This window comes from Schistocerca nitens, chromosome 1 (assembly GCF_023898315.1).
Source record: "Schistocerca nitens isolate TAMUIC-IGC-003100 chromosome 1, iqSchNite1.1, whole genome shotgun sequence".
NCBI classification, from domain to species: Eukaryota; Metazoa; Arthropoda; class Insecta; order Orthoptera; family Acrididae; genus Schistocerca; species Schistocerca nitens.
In genome coordinates this window covers 1,114,730,214-1,114,751,084 of record NC_064614.1, presented here as the reverse complement: position 1 = coordinate 1,114,751,084, position 20,871 = coordinate 1,114,730,214, and positions in this window count along the sequence as shown.

Here is a 20,871-nt window from a genome sequence, read left to right as displayed (position 1 = left end):
GAACACAGATTAGAATTTATGTGTGGCTACTTAGAGAATGAACCAGCTGTAAGAATGCGATCGGTCATTCACGACTGCCACAGTGAAGGAGAATTTTACCATGCCGGCAGTTGGAGGTGAGCCGCCAGCAGTGGTGGATGTGGGGAGAGAGATGGCGGAGTTTTGTAATTTGTCATGAACTGCTATATATATTATGACTATTAAGGTAAATACATTGTTTGTTCTCTATTAAAATCTTTCATTTGCTAACTATGCCTATCAGTAGTTAGTGCCTTCCGTAGTTTGAATCTTTTATTTAGCTGGCAGTAGTGGCGCCTGCTGTACTGCAGTAGTTTGAGTAACGAAGATTTTTGTGAGGTAAGCGATTTGTGAAATACATAGGTTAATGTTAGTCAGGGCCATTCTTTCGTAGGGATTTTTTGAAAGTCAGATTGCGTTGCGCTAAAAATATTGTGTCAGTTTAAGCACAGTCATGTATAATTTTCCAAAGGGGACGTTTCACTTTCTGTCGATATGCCAAGGGGATTGGGTAGGGTGGTACACGAAACTGGTTGTGCGGATGTACACGGAATTCATATTGGAAGTGCTTTATTGATCCTGTCTTGGGAATGAAAACCTCTGCATGTTCTATTAGTAATTTATGAAGTTCTTTGCGGTGGTCGCACCTTATATTCTTTATTGCTTCCACTTTTTCTCATATTTTCTCCTTTATTTCTCCCATTACTAGGACTTCATTCTCATCCGTGTCCTCTCCCCTACCCGCAACGTCGACCTGTTCTTCCTTTCTGTCTTTCTGACACACATAGTTTATCCGAACACAGTTAGATGGTAGTTGAGCTGGGATCAGCTGGTCGTCGAACTTAATGTGGACGGGATTCCCTTTCCTCAGAACCACTTCACCTCGTCCTAGAAGAACTATCGCTTCATGCTCATTTAGGAAGTCCGTTCCCATTATCATGTCGATCGCCAGATTTGGCACGATCCAGAAGTTAGACTCTATTTTGTGTCCTTGGCAGGATAATCCCAGTCTTGTTTGTTGGGTGACCTCCGCACATTTACCCGCTAATGCCCCTTTTATTTTGGTTTTCTTAACCGATAGGACAGGCCAGTCCACCTCCTGAGAGCACCTCTTGTATGCTGCCTCAGATATTGCTGTTATGTAGCTTCCACTATCTATTATCGCATTCATACTCTTTACAGCTATTGCTACTGTGATAAGAGGCTGCCGATCCTGTCGAGGAGTTGTTTTACGTTCTTCGAGCAGGATTTCTGATAAATCTTCGTAATTTATCATCCGTAGTTGGCCAGATCCGAGATTACGTGCGAAATTCCGGCGGCCTGTGTTCGCACTAGTCTGGCGTCAATCCCTTGTTAAGCTCTCCCTCCTCTGGCGTGCTTTAGGATTTGCGGGTCTAGTTTCAATCTCCTGGCTCCACTGTTGTCCTTGGTTTCGCTCTTTCCAATTACGGTCGCTTTGCCGTTCGTTATTCCTCCTATCCCAGATTCGTTGTCTAGATTGACCCTGTTCCCTAACGTTCTGGTTTCCGTGTCTCTGGTTTCCATAACCTTGAATAGCGTAACCTTGACTCCTGTAACCCTGGTTTCCTAACTGACCGGTGCGATTATGCGATCTGTTTTCGTCTTCCCTTCCTGGCCCGTGTTATTTGTTACTTTGCCCCTTCTTCCTGTCCTTTGCGTCTTGTTTATCAAAGACTACTTCGAGTTCGCGCAATAGACTCTTGAATGCTTCTATGTCAGATCCACACTTCCCGACAAGTGTCTGTTGGTACCTAACTGGCAATTTGGAAAAGCAAAATTTAATGATTTCTCCGTTGCTATACGGACTATCTAAAAATTGATTCTTCTTGAGTAAATCATCAAGAAATTTGGTTGCGCTCCTATGCCCGGACACTTCCAGTTCAGGACAAAATATTATTTCCTCTTTAATCCTGTCTTGCGTTTCCTTTGACCAGTAGGTCCGCAGGAATGCACCAACAAATTCCTGATAAGTCCGACACGTCGCTGCCACGCCCCGCATCTTTTCCGCTGCTTGGCCTTCGATGTGTCCACACATGAATTCTAATTTTGCCTGGGTTGGCCATGATGCCGGTAATGAATTCGTAAACTGCATCACCCAGCTCTTCGGATGCATCGACCCTCCATTTTCTTTGAACTTCTGGAATTTTAGTATCTACAGGAAGTGATTGTGATCAAAATCCTGTCTGATCCTCGCACTGGTGTTGTCACTCGTTTCCGATACTTGCACGTCTGCTGTCCTGTTCTATCTTGCTGATAACTGTGATGTGCTACCTCTGTAACACCGTGGAAGTGGCACTCAGAATTCACTCTCCTAAGTGGGCTACAATTATTGGAGCTATTACTCGCTGTTTCTGCGTGTGCATTGTTAGTTCCGCACTCGGTCATTGGGCTAGAGCACGGCGGGCTTTTCCTCGGAGACACAATTCTGTGTACTCCATCATTGGTATGCGAACGCGCAGTGCTCGTGTGCCCGTTTTGCTCTAGTTTTGCTATCCGACTCTCTACTTCTTCCATTCGTTTCGTGTTGTTCGTAACCGCGATATTACCTTGGGTTTTTAAGAACGCTAGGGATTTTGAGTGGGATTGTGTTGTACGTCGCAAGCGCCCTGCGAGTTTAGAAGTTGCTTCCGCGACTTTCATTGCCCCTATTGCTGCCGTTTTGGCCAGGCCTGCTACTTTTTGTGCAGCCATTGACATTTGTTTTACTTCTCCACATTCTTTCTTTATTGTTAGTAATTCCACACGAATTTCTCCTATATGCGAAATTATAGTCTGGGTGTCCTCCTTACGCTGTTCGTCCGCTTCTTCCTTCTCCTTCTTACGCTGTTTCTCATCTTCTCCTTTCATTGATCGTAGGAAGCTCAGTATTGGGTTAATGTCATATTTTTGATCCTCGTCACACATGGGCGATGTAACTCTGGACACCTGGGCGCTAGAGCTCTGACGTGGCCGAGCTGGCCCCTGTCTGCTCTCGTTCGTTTGATTATAAATTTCTGCTACCGTCTCGACCTGTGTGCCTGTCTCTGTTTCATCCTCTACCTCACTATCATAATCACGGCCGCGACGCAGCTCTATGATCGCGTCCAAATCACCCCCCTCATCAATGAGTCTGTCGTCCTGACCTGCTAAAAATGTGCCCATCTCATCTCAGAACCTATCCCCGTCAGTAAACTGCCCCTTATCCATTATGCTATCCTCTTTCGTTTTAGCTACGCTCGATAATAGTCGTGCCTTCCTTCTCGTGATCATTCATGAAAAACAAATTTATCTACAAATGCACAATAAAAATAATCTACTCCCAATATAGGCGGCCGGTGTGGCCAAGCGGTTAAAGGCGCTACAGTCTGGAACCGCGTGACCGCTACGGTCGCAGGTTCGAATCCTGCCTCGGGCATGGATGTGTGTGATGTCCTTTGGTTAGTTAGGTTTAAGTAGTTCTAAGTTCTAGGGGACTGATGACCTTAGAAGTTAAGTCCCATAGTGCTCAGAGCCATTTGAACCATTTTTTCTACTCCCAATATTTGTATACATAAACATAAAATTTCAACAACGTCGTTCCAACGCTATAATTACATGCACGATTTGTTGTGGTACAGAAACCGCACACAAACCCGACAAAGTGTGATGTGGTATGGACACCACATAAAAAAACACAAAAAAAGCAATGAACAAACAAAAATATATACTTCAAACAAAAACTGTAATCCTGCGCCGCTACTTAAAACTAATCACGGAACTACAAGAAAAACAAGTTGCGTATTAATCATTAAAAAAAAGTAGAGAAAAAAAATTTGAATGTTCCTACTAAGAATCCTGTTGGCTTATCAGTGATTCACAGGAAAGATCCGAGGCTAAGGGTCGCCATTTTATGCGAGGTGCCGGGGCTAGCAGCGTATTTAATACTAAATTCTTCTAGAATCTACATATGTAAATGATGCTCTAAGCCCCCCCTATTCTAACTCCGAATTTTGCTGCTGCACATGGATTAAAAAGATACGCGAACTGACTGTAATCAACCATGCAAGTGGAGTAAAAAAGAGTTTGGCACCTGCAATAATTTAATTTGATAAATAAGTTAAATAAAGGAAGGTTTCATTAACGTAGTGAGAAATGATAGGGTTGCTCTACCGATTAACAGAATGAAAGTTCTGTCCAAAATAACAATATGATTTATTAAGACTAAACACAAAATAATAAACAAAAACACATGAAACATTTACAGTACATCAAATTGGCTCAAATTGGATATTCAAACGAATACTGTGAAGGTGAAGTTGTCCCTAAACTAGATTGTGACTTTTATGACGAAGTGGTATGTGGAGCCAATTCCTTGCCACTCAAATCCTAAGAGAGACACACCGCTAACCCAACATTAATTGCTGCTACATTAGTGAGAACTCAGACAATGAACAAACAAGATAGAACAAAGTTAGAAAAGACGAACAGGCGCGCTCTGCTGAGCTCTGATTATCTCCTAGCAAAAATGCCTGCTTTGCCGGTGCTGCGGACATACATTACCAAGCTGTCTTCTTAGCTGCAAGGACACGATCTGGCGTACTGGAAGCGATGGCTGGTTGCTTCCACGTCCTGTCGTGGTGGTGATAATGTCGCGAGTATAGCCCGAAACAAATTATCCTGGCCTGGTTGTTCCAGACTAAAGACTTCCTAGCAATACAAATCCGCCTCTGAGGGAGACGAAGAAGGCTCGCCACACAATCACTGACGGTACAGTGATTGATTTTAACAAGCGAAGTCACCACGTAACTCCGATACAGTCAACATTAGCCAAAACTGTTCAAGACAGACAACATAGGCCTCTTGTACACAGAACGCTCAATTGCCAACTGTACTCGGAAAGTTACGTTGAAGTCGAAACGTCAGCAACTTCGTCAAACAGTTACAATTAAATAAAAGACAGCCAACGGAAGGCAGGCTGACCCGCGCAGCGAGAGCTCAGTCTTGTAACCTACTTTGACCGAAAGGCGAGAGCCGACTCCTTACAAGAGCACCCGTACAAGCCGAACACCGAACATTCCCGCCCCCACGACAGTGGCCGTGGTTCCACGTTCCAATCAGCAACTCGAAAACCGGCGGAAAATTCCACTCTATTGCCGGAGCACTATCATTCCACCAATGGAGATTCTTGGCGCCAATTTCTGCGCCGATTTTGCTACGTCACGGAGCTATGCCCTGAGCAAGCCAATCACAGTTACTATTTTGCAGAAAGCGCGGGAATTTTCCCGCCACAACTGCCTGGGTACACAAGTCATTCCCACGCCTCGCTGGTAGCCCGCCAGAAAGTGTTTTCGCTAAGTTTCTGCGAAGTAACGGAACCTCTAGCCGCCTCTACTTCAGGCACCTCCGGGCGTGTCTTTTGAAAATGTCGGCGTCTGAAAAGCATTCACTCGACTCCCTCACACCCGTCGGCTTACCCTTTGAATATCAGCAGAGCCCGCCTGTCACCGGACCACCTGGGTGACGAGAGACGCTGCGTGGGAAGTCCGCGTGTGAAGGAATAGCAACTTTTCACCGCATGCAATTAGAGAGGAAAATCGTAAGATAGAAATATGAGAGGGGGCTCATGCCACCTCTCAATGGATACAACACAACTTTCAACCAAACCAGCGTAGTAATTTTATTTATAATATTGTCTCTACAATCGTGAAAAGTATAATGTGTCATGTATAGAGCACCGTACGAATCAGAATGGTACTGATCACAGAAACAGGAAAAACGATAATTATTGCTACATACAGCAACTGCGATGAACACCAAAATTTTGCTGGTGCATGATTTTCTCAATGTTTCTATTGCAAAACAAGCTTGTTTTACATCCATAACCGGATAAATTCGTGGCGTACCACACATATCTGTTGTTACAATCACGTGGAAATTAAAAGAGTACCGGCAGTGAGGTTCGATCCACACACCTAGCGCTTCTAAAATCATAATAAATATGTATGTACGCCCAAAATTGTCAAACACCTATTCTCTAAAACGACTGAGGATTGTGGGTTCCAGTTGACATACGTTGAAGTCCTAGATGTCCCTTACACAGCCTGTCAATGTAAATCAAATCGATGGGGGGAAGTTCGTATTGTGCCCTTGTCAATCCGCCAGGAGCTAAAAACCCTGACAAAATTAGGAGATTTAGTTTTGCTCCTGATAGCAAATAGTGTCGAGTACTTCAATATAATTTTGTATAGTGAAGTGTTACACTGAAGAGTTAAAGAAACTTGTACACCTGCCTAATGTCGTGTAGGGCCCCCGCGAGCAAGCAGAAGTGCCGTAGCACTACGTGGCATGGATTCGACTAATGTCTGAAGTAGTGCTGGAGGAAACTGACACCGTGAATCCTGCAGGGCTCTTCATAAACCCATAAAAGTAAGATGGGGTGAAGATCTCTTCTGAACAGCACGCCGCAAGGCATCCCAGACATGCTCAATAATGTTCATGTCTGGGGAGTTTGGTGGCCATCGGAAGTTTTCAAAGTCAGGAGAGCGTTCCTGGAGCCACACTGTAACAATTCTGGACATGTGGGGTGTCGCATTGTCCTGCTGGAATTGTCCAAGTCCGTCGGAATGCACAATCGACACATATGGATGCAGGTGTTCAGACCGAATGCTTACGTACGTGACACCTAGACATATTAGGGCTCCCATATCACTCCAACTGTACACACTCCATACCATTACAGAGCCTCCACCGACTTCAACATTCAGGGAGCATGGATTCATGAGGCTGTCTCCATAACCAGACATGTCCACCCCCTCGAAAGAATTTGAAACGAGACTCGTCCGATCAGGCAACATGTTTCCTGTCATCAATAGTCCAATGTCAGTGTTGACGGGCTCAGGCGAGGGGCAAAGCTTTGTGTCGTGCAGTCATCAAGGGTACACGAGTGTGCCTACGGCTCCGAGCCCATGTCGATGACGGTTCGTTGAATGATTCGCACGCTGACACCTTTTGATGGTCCAGCACTGAAATCTGCAACAATTTGCGGAAGGGTTGCACTTCTGTCTCGTTGAAATCTTCTCTTCAGTCGGCGTTGATCCCGTTCTTGCAGGATCTTTTTCGGCAGCAGCGATGTCGGAGATATGATGTTTTAACAGATTTCTGATATTCACGGTACAGTCGTGAACCTCGGAGATTCTGTGTCCAATAGCTCGTGCACCGACTAAAACACCACTTTCAAACTCACTTATCTTGATAAAGTGCCATTGTAGCAACAGGAACCGACCTAACAACTGCGCCAAGCACTTGTTTTATATAGGCGTTGCCGACCGCAGCACCGTATTCTAGCTGTTTACATATCACTGTATTTGAATACACATACGTATACCAGTTTCTTTGGCGCTTTAGTGTATAGTTGTAGATTGCGAAATTTGTGATGTACCGTTGGGGTACAGTCTAGGAGACCACTAGCATGTGCCTTTCGGATTCCGGACATGCATATAGACTATCCAATCAGAAGCAACCGGATACACTTACATAATGCGGAATTGACGACTAGATGTCACGAGAGGCGGACCGGCCAGTGTAAAAAGAGGTCGTGAGTATTGCGTTGTCAGTAGGGAAGCAGTGACACCAGAATCGGTCGGTCGGAACAGGTGAGCGACGTCCAACGTCGACAGCTCATTGAATGTCCCCACAGCAACTAATCCATCAGGCACATTTCAACTCATAAAGAACAACCATCCCCCAATCCCAAAACCACGACGATTCAAACCTCATGTCCTGACGCACAGGGACAGTCCAGGGTTGCTGAGAGTGCTTGTAAAAAATCCCCTAAAATCAGCGGAAAGAGTCACTCATGAATTAAAAAGTGGCACCAGCAGTCTAGCTAGTACGGTTAGTGTCCGCAGAGACCTAAGAAAGGGGTACAGTTGTCGAGCATCTCCTGTGAACAACGATACCGCTGGACAGTGGATGACTGGAAACGAGTGATTTGGATTGATGGATCACTCTATAGCCTGTGGCAATCCGATGTAACGTTTTGAGGTCACGAATGCCTGGAGAACGTCGCGTACCATCATTCGTAGCACCGTGAAATACAAGGAGGTGGTGTTAAGGTGTGGAGGTGTTTTTCGTGGTCAGGGTGTGGTCCTCTTAATGCGCTTAAGATAATGTTATTGTGGAAAGATAGAAACATATTTTACAGCACTGCGTACTGCATATCGTAGAGGAACAGTTCGTAGAGATATTTGTTTGTATGAGCAGGACAACGCGACCAGTCGTAAAGTAGCATCTGTGAGACAATGGTTTGTGGAAAATACCGTTCCTGAAACGGACTGGCCTGCCCACAGTGCCGACTGAACCCAGTGAAAGGCTTTTGAATACATTGTGGGAGTGAACAGTGATCAATGTGTTACAAATATTTACTATGAAAAACAGTCTTGATCACAATTTGTTTATTACGGTGATCGGTTTTGACCACTACTGTGGTCATCTTCAGACGTACAGGTCATATAAAAATCTTTAATTAGAGGGCTACGTACAGTAAAGACAATACGTAAACTTATAAAGCTATAAAACGATGAATTACCAATGAGTAAGAACCTCCTTCTGGTAGTAAATCACTACATCTACATCTATATGACTACTCTGCAATTCACATTTAAGTGCTTGGCAGAGGGTTCGTCGAACCACAATCATACTATCTCTCTACCATTCCACTCCCGAGCAGCGCGCGGGAAAAACGAACACCTAAACCTTTCTGTTCGAGCTCTGATTTCTCTTATTTTATTTTGATGATCATTCCTACCTATGTAGGTTGGGCTCAACAAAATATTTTCGCATTCGGAAGAGAAAGTTGGTGACTGAAATTTCGTAAGTAGATCTCGCCGCGACGAGAAACGTCTTTGCTGTATTGACTTCCATCCCAATTCGCGTATCATATCTGCCACACTCTCTCCCCTACTACGTGATAATACAAAACGAGCTGCCCTTTTTTGCACCCTTTCGATGTCCTCCGTCAATCACACCTGGTAAGGATCCCACGCCGCGCAGCAATATTCTAACAGAGGACGAACGAGTGTAGTGTAAGCTGTCTCTTTAGTGGACTTGTTGCATCTTCTAAGTGTCCTGCCAATGAAACGCAACCTTTGGCTCGCCTTCCCCACAATATTATCTATATGGTCTTTCCAACTGAAGTTGTTCGTAATTTTAACACCCAGGTACTTAGTTGAATTGACAGCCTTGAGAATTGTTTTATCGAGTAATCGAATTCCAACGGATTTCTTTTGGAACTCATGTGGATCACCTCACACTTTTCGTTATTTAGCGTCAACTGCCACCTGCCACACCATACAGCAATCTTTTCTAAATCGCTTTGCAAATGATACTGGTCTTCGGATGACCTTACTAGACGGTAAATTACAGCATCATCTGTGAACAACTTAAGAGAACTCCTCAGATTGTCACCCAGGTCATTTATATAGATCAGGAACAGCAGAGGTCCCAGGGAACACCTGATATCACTTCAGTTTTACTCGATGATTTGCCGTCTATTACTACGAACTGCGACCTTCCTGACAGGAAATCACGAATCCAGTCGCACAACTGAGACGATACCCCATAGGCCCGCAGCTTGATTAGAAGTCACTTGTGAGGAACGGTGTCAAAAGCTTTCCGGAAATCTAGAAATACGGAATCAACTTGAGATCCCCTGTCGATAGCGGCCATTCATTCGTGCGAATAAAGAGCTGGCTGCGTTGCACAAGAACGATGTTTTCTGAAACCATGCTGATTACGTATCAATAGATCGTTCCCTTCGAAGTGATTCATAATGTTTGAATACAGTATATGCTCCAAAACCCTACTGCAAACCGACGTCAATGATATAGGTCTGTAGTTAGATGGATTACTCCTACTACCCTTCTTAAACACTGGTGCGACCTGCGCAATTTTCCAATCTGTAGGTACAGATCTATCGGTGAGCAAGCGGTTGTATGAGTGCTAAGTAGGGAGCTATTGTATCAGCGTAATCTGAAAGGAACCTAATCGGTATACAATCTGGACCTGAAGACTTGCCCGTATCAAGCGATTTGAGTTGCTTCGCAACCCCTAAGGTATCTACTTCTAAGAAACTCATGCTAGCAGCTGTTCGTGTTTCAAATTCTGGAATATTCCATTCATCTTCCCTGGTGAAGGAATTTTGGAAAACTGCGTTCAATAACTCCGCTTTAGCGGCACAGTCGTCGGTAACAGTACCATCGGCACTGCGCAGCGAAGGTATTGACTGCGTCTTGCCGCTTGTGTACTTTACATACGACCAGAATTTCTTCGGATTTTCTACTAAATTTCGAGACAATGTTTCGTTGTGGAACCTATTAAAGGCATCTCGCATTGAAGTTCATGCCAAATTTCGCGCGTCTGTAAATTTTAGCCAATCTTCGGGATTTCGCGTTCTTCTGAACTTCGCATGCTTTTTCCGTTGCCTCTGCAACAGAGTTCGGACCTGTTTTGTGTACCACGGGGGATCAGTTCCATCTCTTACCAATTTATGAGGTATGAATCTCTCAATTGCTGTTGCTACTATATCTTTGAATTTGAGCCACATCTCGTCTACATTTGCATAGTCAGTTCGGAAGGAATGGAGATTGTCTCTTAGGAAGGCTTCTAGTGACACTTTATCCGCTTTTTTAAATAAAACTATTTTGCGTTTGTTTCTTCTGGATTTGGAAGAAACTGTATTGAGCCTAGCTACGACGACCTTGTGATCACTAATCCCTGTATCAGTCATGATGCTCTCTATCAGCTCTGGATTGTTTGCGGCTAAGAGGTCAAGTGTGTTTTAGCAACCATTTACAATTCGCGTGGGTTCGTGGACTAACTGCTCGAAATAATTTTCAGAGAAAGCATTTAGGACATTCTCGGAAGATGTTTTCTGCCTACCACCGGTTTTGAACAAGTATTTTTGCCAACATATCGAGGGAAGGTTGAAGTCCCCACCAACTATAACCGTATGAGTGGGGTATTTACTTGTTACGAGACTCAAATTTTCTCTGAACTGTTCCGCAACTATATCATCGGAGTCTGGGGGTCGGTAGAAGGAGCTAATTATTAACTTAGTTCGGCTGTTAAGTATAACCTCCACCCATACCAATTCGCACGGAGTATCTGCTTCGACTTCACTACAAGATAAACCACTACTGACAGACACAAACACTCCACCACCAATTCTGCCAACTCTATCTTTCCTGAACACCGTCTGAGACTTCGTAAAAATTTCTGCAGAACTTATTTCAGGCTTTAGCCAGCTTTCTGTACCTTAAACGATTTCAGCTTCTGTGCTTTCTATTAGCGCTTGAAGCTCAGGGACTTTCCCAGCACAACTACAACAATTTACAACTACAATTCCGACTGTTCCTTGACCCAAACATGTCCCGTATTGGCAACACGCCATTTGAGATTGCAGCCCACCCCTTCTAACCTAAAAAACCGCCCAGTCCACACCACACAACCTCCGCTACCCGTGTAGCCGTCAGCTGAGTGTAGTGAACTCCTGACCTATTCAGCGGAACCCGAAACCCCACCACCCTATGGCGCAAGTCAAGGAATCTGCAGCCAACACGGTCGCAAAACCGTCTGAGCCTCTGATTCAGACCCTCCACCCGGCTCTGCACCAAAGGTCCGCAGTCGGTTCTGTCGACGATGCTGCAGATGGTGAGCTCTGCCTTCATCTCGTAAGCAAGACCGGCATCCTTCACCAAATCAGATAGCCGCTGGAATCCAGAGAGAATTTCCTCAGATCCAAAGCGACACACGTCATTAGTGCCGACATGTGCCACCACCTGCAGCTGGCTGCACCCTGTGCTCTTCATGGCATCCGGAAGGACCCTTTCCACATCAGGAATGACTCCACCCGGAATGCACACGGAGTGCACACTGGATTTCTTCCCCTCCTTAGCCGTCATATCCCTAAGGGGCCCCATTACGCGCCTAACATTGGAGCTCCCAACTACCAATAAGCCCACCCTCTGTGATTGCCCGGACCTTGAAGACGGAGAATCATCCTCTGAAACAGGACAGGCAGCTGCATCTGGCTCAGCCAGAGACAGTGCCTGAAACCTGTTTGTCAGACGCACCGGGGAGGCTTTCTGATCAGCCTCCGGGGACGTCTTTCGCTGACTGCCACGCCTTGGAACGACCTCCCAATCAACCACAAGCGAGGGCTCAGCCCCACTGCGGGCAGCAACCGGGGCAACCACAGCGGCAGACCGATCTGGGGACAGACGGGACGAGGTTGACATCCCCGTGATGCCCAAGTCCGGCTCCCCACAGTGGTGCCCATTGGCAACAGCCTCAAGCTGCGCGACCGAAGTCAGCGCCGCTTACAGCTGTGGGCGAAGGGCTGCCAACTCAGCCCTCATCCGAACATAGCAATCACTACTAGAGAAACCAGTGCACGTCTTACTATATATAATGGAGGCTCCGCCCACTTCTGACGGAATGATGTCATTACTAACCAATGGGTTATAGGTCGAATAACAATGTAAAATTTCTTAGTTAAAAGAACATTGTCAAGAAAGGAAAATAAACACACACTAAACTTAGCTTGTTCAACAGCTGTTTTCAATTAAGAAGCGTTAAAAATATTTAAACATGTAGGATAAATGAACTTCGTTTTTATTACATCAGTAAATCGTATCTGTGCAGCATGTACTAAAGATGTCAGTAAACGATTATTGCAGCCTACTCATTGAAAACCGTTTCAGTAAAGACATGTTGCTACTTCATAGTACATCGCCTGCGTGACAGTCTTTGCCATTCCACTTTCGCAACAACTTCGTTAGGAAGAAGCCTGAAGCCACATCTTTGGAACGGCGTCCTACTTCATCATGGCAACCAGTGGTTCCAAATGGTTCACTAACGGGCCTTGAGAGGGCAACCCATGTACTGTGAAAACGAAGTTCATTTATCCTACATGTTTAAATATTTTTAACGATTCTTAATTGACAATAGCTGTTAAACAAGCTAAGTTTAGTGTGTGTTTATTTTCCTTTCTTGACAATGTTCTTTCAACTAAGAAATTTTACATTGTTATTCGACCTATAACCCATTGGTTAGTCATGACATCGTTTCGTCAGAAGTGGGCGGAGTATCCATTACATATAGTAAGACGTGTACTGGTTTCTCCAGTAGTGATTTACCACCAGAAGGAGATTCATACTCATTGGTAATTCGTCGTTTGATAGCTTTATAACTTTATGTACTGTCTTTAATGTACGTAGCCCTCTAAAGCTTTGTATACGACTTGTAGGTCTGAAGATTACCACAGTACTGGTCGCAACCGGTCACTGTAATAAATAAACTGTGATCAAGACTGTTTTTGATAATAAATACCAGTGAAAGGCCTTTGGGTTGAGTTAAAACGTCGACTTTTCTCCAGACCACAAGGTGCAACATCACTACCTACTCTGATTTTAGCTCTTGAGGAAGAACTGGCTTCCATTCCTCCCTAGAAATTCAAACTACTCTTTGGAAGTGTCCCCAGCAGAGTTAAAACCGTCATCAGAGCGAATGGTGGACACTTCCTGTATCAATGTCCACTAATAGGTGTCCAGAAACCTTGAATTAGACAGTGTATCTAATCTCCCTCCAGGCCAGTTTCTATCGGTCTACCTACATATCCGTACTGGGTACATTGTCAATGATATCAATGATAATCATTGTCTTATGTGTCTTTGTGTGTGTGTGTGTGTGTGTTTTCTCTAATTGACGGGACAAACACTCTCCAGTTAAACATATTCTGTATTCCATCTGTGGTGTAATCCATATCTCCTTATCGGTAATAACCTAAAAGACTGAAATATGTCACATCTAAGAATAACTGTTGCCACTGTAGCTCATTTTGTTCTTCATACGTGTGTAGCCATACTCGAAACCCAAAGTAGTATCGTCTGTGCTTCATGCTCCGTTCGTGACTCTCCTTCTTAAGGAGGGAGAGGCACACAGCAGTCAGTCGCAACCCCATAACCTCATTAGTTTTTATTATTCTCGCAAATCTGTATTTCGGCTATAAATAGCCATCCGCAGTGCATTTTCGTTTAAAATCAACAGACTAGACGCAGTTCATGTCACCATATGATCTCACAGGTGTATAGGCAGATGGACACTCATTAAGGGGTTGCAATTTCGGAAAGAGTTATGCCTTAATTGTTCAGTGCCACATAGCGACGTTAATATTATCTAAAACCTCTAACAAAACTCCCAAAATATTAATCATCTCCTATTACTGAAAAATATTTTAACTGACTAAAATTAAATACTTGGTGCAATATCACTCTATGAAAGCGAGAGTCACCTCACCAGCAAGTAAAATATTTTGTAACGTTTAATTTTTTTGTTTCCATGCAGCTACGTTGAACATTGCGCAAGAGAGTTTAGAATTTATTCGAAATATCACCCTGATGTTGAAAAGTGCGCCGGCGTTTATTAGGACGCGGCGCGTAATAAAATTTCGTTGCTTAATATTTTTTGTGTGGAGCTCGCAGCAGTGCACACGTGATTTTTTTTCCCCTCGGCGACTCTTGTTTCCTTTTTTAGGTGGGCGTACAGTTTACTACGTATGTAAATATTTGGTGGTGTGCCATTAATTTCGGAGTTAAACGCACGATGCAGCCAGTTTTATTATTTTCGCGTTCGGGGATGACTGGCCTCTTGTGTTGCGAGAGCAAGGGACGGCCAAGTACAACGTGAATATGTAACGGAAGTCACCAGGGCCTGCATCGTTTTAACCTGCGGGCGAACTGCATTGTCGAAAAATTAATCGGGCAGTATACTGAAATATTTAGATAAACTGGTTGATTGGTCCTGATGTGAACGAAAGAGCGCAGAGAAACGCTCGGAAATTGCATTTTGTAAACGTTGTAGACTTAATTTGTTCCTTGTACCAGTGACGTGCGTACTAGGTAAAAATACAGCAGTGAATGTCTTATTTGCAAAACACTACTTTTTCTTGGGTGATAGATATAGACGCCAATGATAAGCGAGAAGCGTTCGAAGGCAAGAAACGGTACTCCGTTAAACCATTTTACAACAATTTATCAGTTCATTTAAGAATAAGCACCCAGAAAAGATGATGCACTATGCTATGTTTCTAACACAAAGATAGAAATTATTACTTTTTCCAAAGGCGAGTCACTACTAATTAGAACATACCGTTGCAAAAGGTACATTTACGGCGGGTATCGTTTCTTAACGTAACTGCGTTCTTATGAACAGCTTTCTGTGCCCCTAAAAGACAGCACAGTATATACATCCATAAAGCGTAATTGGCTGCCTAAGTTTCGGAGCCAAATGGCACTCGGCATCTTCCACCCCTTAGAATTGTTAGCTGTAGATTTTAATGAAATTTCTGCATCTCATTATCTTCGTTGGCTGTGTTTAAGGGGGGACGTTGATGAAAAACTCACACTATTTCAAAAATGCACCAAATCCTCAGTTTTGGAGATATGGCAATAAATTTTGTACCACACTTTACATGAAAGTAACACATTTACACATAAAATCCTTTATTATATATATGCAACATTTTTTGATGAAATTTGAAGTTTTATTTTCAAAAAATAATGTATGTTTCTTTTGCTCAGAAAGTATTCAAGAAATTTCTACAAACATTTCTCTGTTTCATCTCTTTACATGTTGTAAGCTTCTCTCATGAGGTTTTTGGAAAAGGTCAAATAGGAGAATTTTCATAATTTTTTAATTATAATTCCACAAGTAGAATTTTAAATTCATGCAAAATTCCAGGCACTTTGCTCCATATATCAGCTTGCAATCGGAATTTCAAAATTTGCTCTGGAGACAACATTTATTGGGTTTACAGAAATATGTGTACAAAATTTCATAATTCTAGCATTCACAGAATCTGAGGAAAAGGTACATCAACGTTAAAAAACAAACTTTTCAGAAAACGCAATTTAAATTCGACCTAACTTTTTCCCTTATGTCACTTCTTCAGAAGGCACCACATTTGTACTCTGGGTCGTCTTTCCCTTCAAGGCTTCTCGTTTGGTTTCTTGCCGGCTGCGATGGGCGAACGGTTCTAGGCGCTTCAGTCCGGAACCAATCTGCTACTACGGTCGCAGGTTCGAATCCTGCCTCGGGCATGGATGTGTGTGATGTCCTTAGATTAGTTAGTTTTAAGTAGTTCAAAGTCTAGGGGACTAATGACTTCAGATGTTAAGTCCCATAGTGCTTAGAGCCGTTTGAACCATTTTTTCTGGTTTCTTGTTGTCTGTCTTCTTTCCTTTACCAGGTCTTCAACTGACTTTTCAGCTGCAGAGACGCGCTGTAAATCTATTTTTCTCAGGATGTCTTGAGTAAAATTTCCTATCTTGAAGCCCATTTTTTCTAATGCCTTCATCCTCCCGACGTTCCCATCATTAAATACAATAACTGCATCATAAGTTGCAATTCTGACTACTGTAGCAGATGCAAATGTGTTTTTAGGGAATCGTTTCCATATGAATGAATTTAGAGACTCATTTGGATTTTGTGTTTTGCCATGAACACACTTTTTGAGAAGTACAGAATCGGCCAAACCAAAGAGTATGTATCACGGCCGTCTAGACGCATCCCCCAACACGTTTGGTTGAAAGTAATACACAGAATCGTTGTTCACTGAGCTGGTATTGAAGTGCTGCTTCAAAAGGTGGGCATGGCAGGGAGGACGCATCACACTTTTAATTAATTTTCAGGCACTTCGGAAGAAATTTCAACATTGAAACTTTGGGAACTTATTGTCCGTGAGTTCTACTAACAAATAAAAAATTAATTGAAAATTGACATTTTTGGTCAATTTCATCAACGTGCCCCCTTAAGCCCGCCCGGCTGGCTGCACAGTCTAAAGCCGTCGGCACACGGACCGTGACTCCGAACGTTGAGCGTTGAGCGTGTCGAGTTTCTGACGTCATGGCGTGGAACAGCACGTTCGGGAATCTTTCCGAACGTGCAGAGCAATATCTGGCATGTCAGATATTCGGAGCGTGCGTCTGAGCGTTGACCAATGAGATGGCACAACGCCACCTACATCACACACACGTCGTCTCCCTTCAGTACAAAGTTGTGAGGCGCCATATTGGCATTCTTTTCAAACCTATATGTATGTATGCCGTTTCTGAGCACCAGCAAATTGAGAATCACTTGGAAACCCGTTGTTAACTGTGTGATTCGTTCCAATAAAATAATGAGAAACATCGTATTCTTGGTAAAACAATTATTGTAACTTGTGTATTATGAGAGTAGGCTATTTGAAGGCAGCGACGCACTGAAGATCCACCCAAAACGCATTGTTCTTGGTACAATTTGTTATAATTAAATTTCAATTAGTAACATATCTACAATTATGGTTTTCAGGAAGATTTATGCCAACCTAGCGTTGGTAGTTTGGCGTAATCAGTAGCGTTACTGTATTGTATTGAGTTGTGTGTTGGGGCGGTGGTTCGCGTCTTGATCCTTCCAAATTTTTTTTCCTAACATTCGCGTTTTCATTAGGTTCCGATATTTTATTATTAGTTTAATATAAGTATATACTATAATATTTGATGTTATGTAAATATAAGTTTACCTTTTTTTGAGGGGTTACTTAGGACAGCTTGTGCTACTTGTATAAAGATATTTTGCTCATTTTTCTTTTACGCTTCATAATTCACATGTTGCAAAGATTCTGCAACTAGGTAGGAACAGTGATCAAATAAGACTGACCTTGGGGTTTTACTAAAATGTGAAAATGATGAAATAATGTTTATCTTATGCGGAGAAGTATTCCAGATTTGTACCGCACTGTTTGTAATGGAAGTTTTATAAGCCTGTGTACTTATTGATTGGACATGGTACTTTCCTTTTCGTGGACGACGGAGGAAATGTGCGTTTTAATAGAGATAACGTGGGAATTTTAAGCGCGCCCGTCGAGTAAACAGTGTGATTTACGTACTAGAAACATCCCTCAACTGCCGCTGGAGTGCGTTGCGATCGCATATACCACGTTGGATCCCACGTATCGTATGCACAAGTCGCATCGTTCCAGAGCGTTCAGCAGCACGTTGAACTTGGCACGCTCGACGTTAACGTTCGACAGCACGGTCCGTGTGCCGACGGCTTAACGCGCTGCTTCCTAAGCGGGAAGACGTGCCGGTCCTTGGCACGAATCCGCCCCGTGGATTACTGTCGAGGTCCGCTGTGCTCGCCATCCTGTGGATGATTTTTAAGGTGGTTTTCCATCTACCTCGGCGAATGAGGTCGGGTTCCCCTTATTCTGCCTCAGCTACACTATGTCAGCGATTGCTGCGCAAACACCGTTTTCACGTACGCGTACACCATACTTACTCTACCACTCAAACATTTGGGGTTACGCTCGTCTGGTGTAAGACGTTCCCGGGCGGGTCCACTGGGGGCCGAACCGCACAATAACCCTGGGTTCGGTGTGGGGCGGTGGTGGGGTGAGTGGACTGCTGTGGCCTGTTGTGGGGTTGTGATCCACTGAGGGCAACGGCGGGACGGAGCCTCTCCGTCGTTCCTAGGTCCCTAGTTTAATACAATACAATAAAAGCTGTGTTTACAAATTATTCTCAGGGTATTACTGTAAAATGGTGCTAGATGTTCGAAATAATCAGAAAATACGCAAAAACTACACGGAAAGAAGAGTTGGTTGGTTGGTTGGTTTGGGGAAGGATACCAGACAGCGAGGTCATCGGTCTCATCGGATTATGGAAGGACGGGGAAGGAAGTCGGCCGTGCCCTTTGAAAGGAACCATCCCGGCATTTGCCTGGAGCGATTTAGGGAAATCACGGAAAACCTAAATCAGGATGGCCGGACGCGGGATTGAACCGTCGTCCTCCCGAGGAAAGAAGAGTAATACACACTATACAGGGTGTCCCAGCTATCTTGTCCACCCACAATATCTCTGGAACAATGACAGCTATTGGAAAACGCCTTTCACCGGTATCAATGTAGGGCTGGGGCCCATGAATGTACATATTTGGAAACATTCTAAAACGAAAGCATATGTGTTTTTTAACATAAACTTATGTTTTTTTTAAATGGACCTCCAATATTTTTTCTTCAGCAATCCATAGCATGACAAAGCACATACACAATGGCGTTGATTGCATCGCAATATTCCCAATCGCGATGTGATTGACATGTGTAATCACACTTCCATACTTATCAAGAGGTCCGAAACGAATAATACGGTCTGCTGCGCGATTACGGGCAGCATGGGGTTCACGCCTGAGCCTCAGGACGTGCGCTAGCAGCGCATGTCGGGTGTTTCAAGCGTCAACTTCGCGTCTCAATATCTCGGGATGTAATGGGAATATTGCGATGCAATCAACGCCATTGTGTATGTGCTTTGTCATGCTACGGATTGCTGAAGAAAAAATATAGGAGGTCCATTTAAAAAAAACATAAGTTTGTGTTAAAAAACACATATGCTTTCGTTTTAGAATGTTTCCAAATATGTACATTCATGGGCCCCAGCCCTACATTGATACCGGTGAAAGTCGTTTTCCAATAGCTGTTATTGTTTCAGAGATATTTTGGATGGACAAAATAGCTGGGACACCCTGTATAGGAGACCCAAAATAAAAGAGAAGAATGACAAAAAAAAGAGAGATGTGGTCGAATTAAAAAGGTCGCAAACCAGGTACAGAACCTTCTTCCCCTACGGTTCAACTGTACACAGAAAAGGCAATGATGAAAAAAAACAATGGTTCAGAAATGAGAAAAATTTGGAAATTTGTGGTAAGTTTCTATGGGACGAAACTGCTGACGTCATCGTTCCCTAGACTTACACACTACTTAACCTAACTTAAACTAACTTATGCTAAGGACAACACACACACGCATGCCCGAGGGAGGACTCGAACCTCCGACGGGGGGAGCCGCGTGAACCGTGTCAAGGAGCCTTGGACAACGCGGCTACGCCATGCGGCTCAGAAAGAAAGTATATCAATGGTTAGAAAGTTAGTGAAAGTAAGGTAGAGTTTCTAGACTTATTTAATGGAAAGAGAATATCGTAACGACCGGATCATGAAAGGTTGTCGGAGAAAAAAAAGAAGAATCATCTAAGTGAGAATATTAGAAGAATGACTTGTAAGTTAGGTAGTGGCAAATAGTACACCTGCCCTCATCAGTCTATTAACAGATTACATGCATTCAGAAACACCTGCATCCACGCTCAGCCGACCGAAGTGGCCGTGCGGTTAAAGGCGCTGCAGTCTGGAACCGCAAGACCGCTACGGTTGCAGGTTCGAATCCTGCCTCGGGCATGGATGTTTGTGATGTCCTTAGGTTAGTTAGGTTTAATTAGTTCTAAGTTCTAGGGGACTAATGACCTCAGCAGTTGAGTCCCATAGTGCTCAGAGCCATTTGAATCCGCGCTCACAATTGCTAATTGGAGGTAAAATGCGAAACAGTCACGTCCCACTCGTACAAACATGTCCAAATACCGTATATGCACCGAAGTGACAAAAGTCATTGGATACCACGGAATATTGTGTCAGATCTCCTTTTCCCCGGCCTAGTGTAGCCACTGGACGTGGCGTGGACTCTACAGGAGGTTGGAAGTCCCTTGCATAAATATTGATCTATGATGCCTCTATAATTGCGGCAGTGTTTACAGTACAGGATTTTTTGCACGAACTGACCTCTCGATTACCCTCCATAAATGTTCGATGGAATTCTTATCGGGCAATCTGGGTGGCCAAATCATTCGCTCGAACTGTCCAGAATGCTCTTGAAACCAGTTGGGAGCAACTGTGGCCTGGTGACATGTTTGGGACCATGAAGTCCATGAATGGTTGCAAATGGTCCCCAAGTACGCG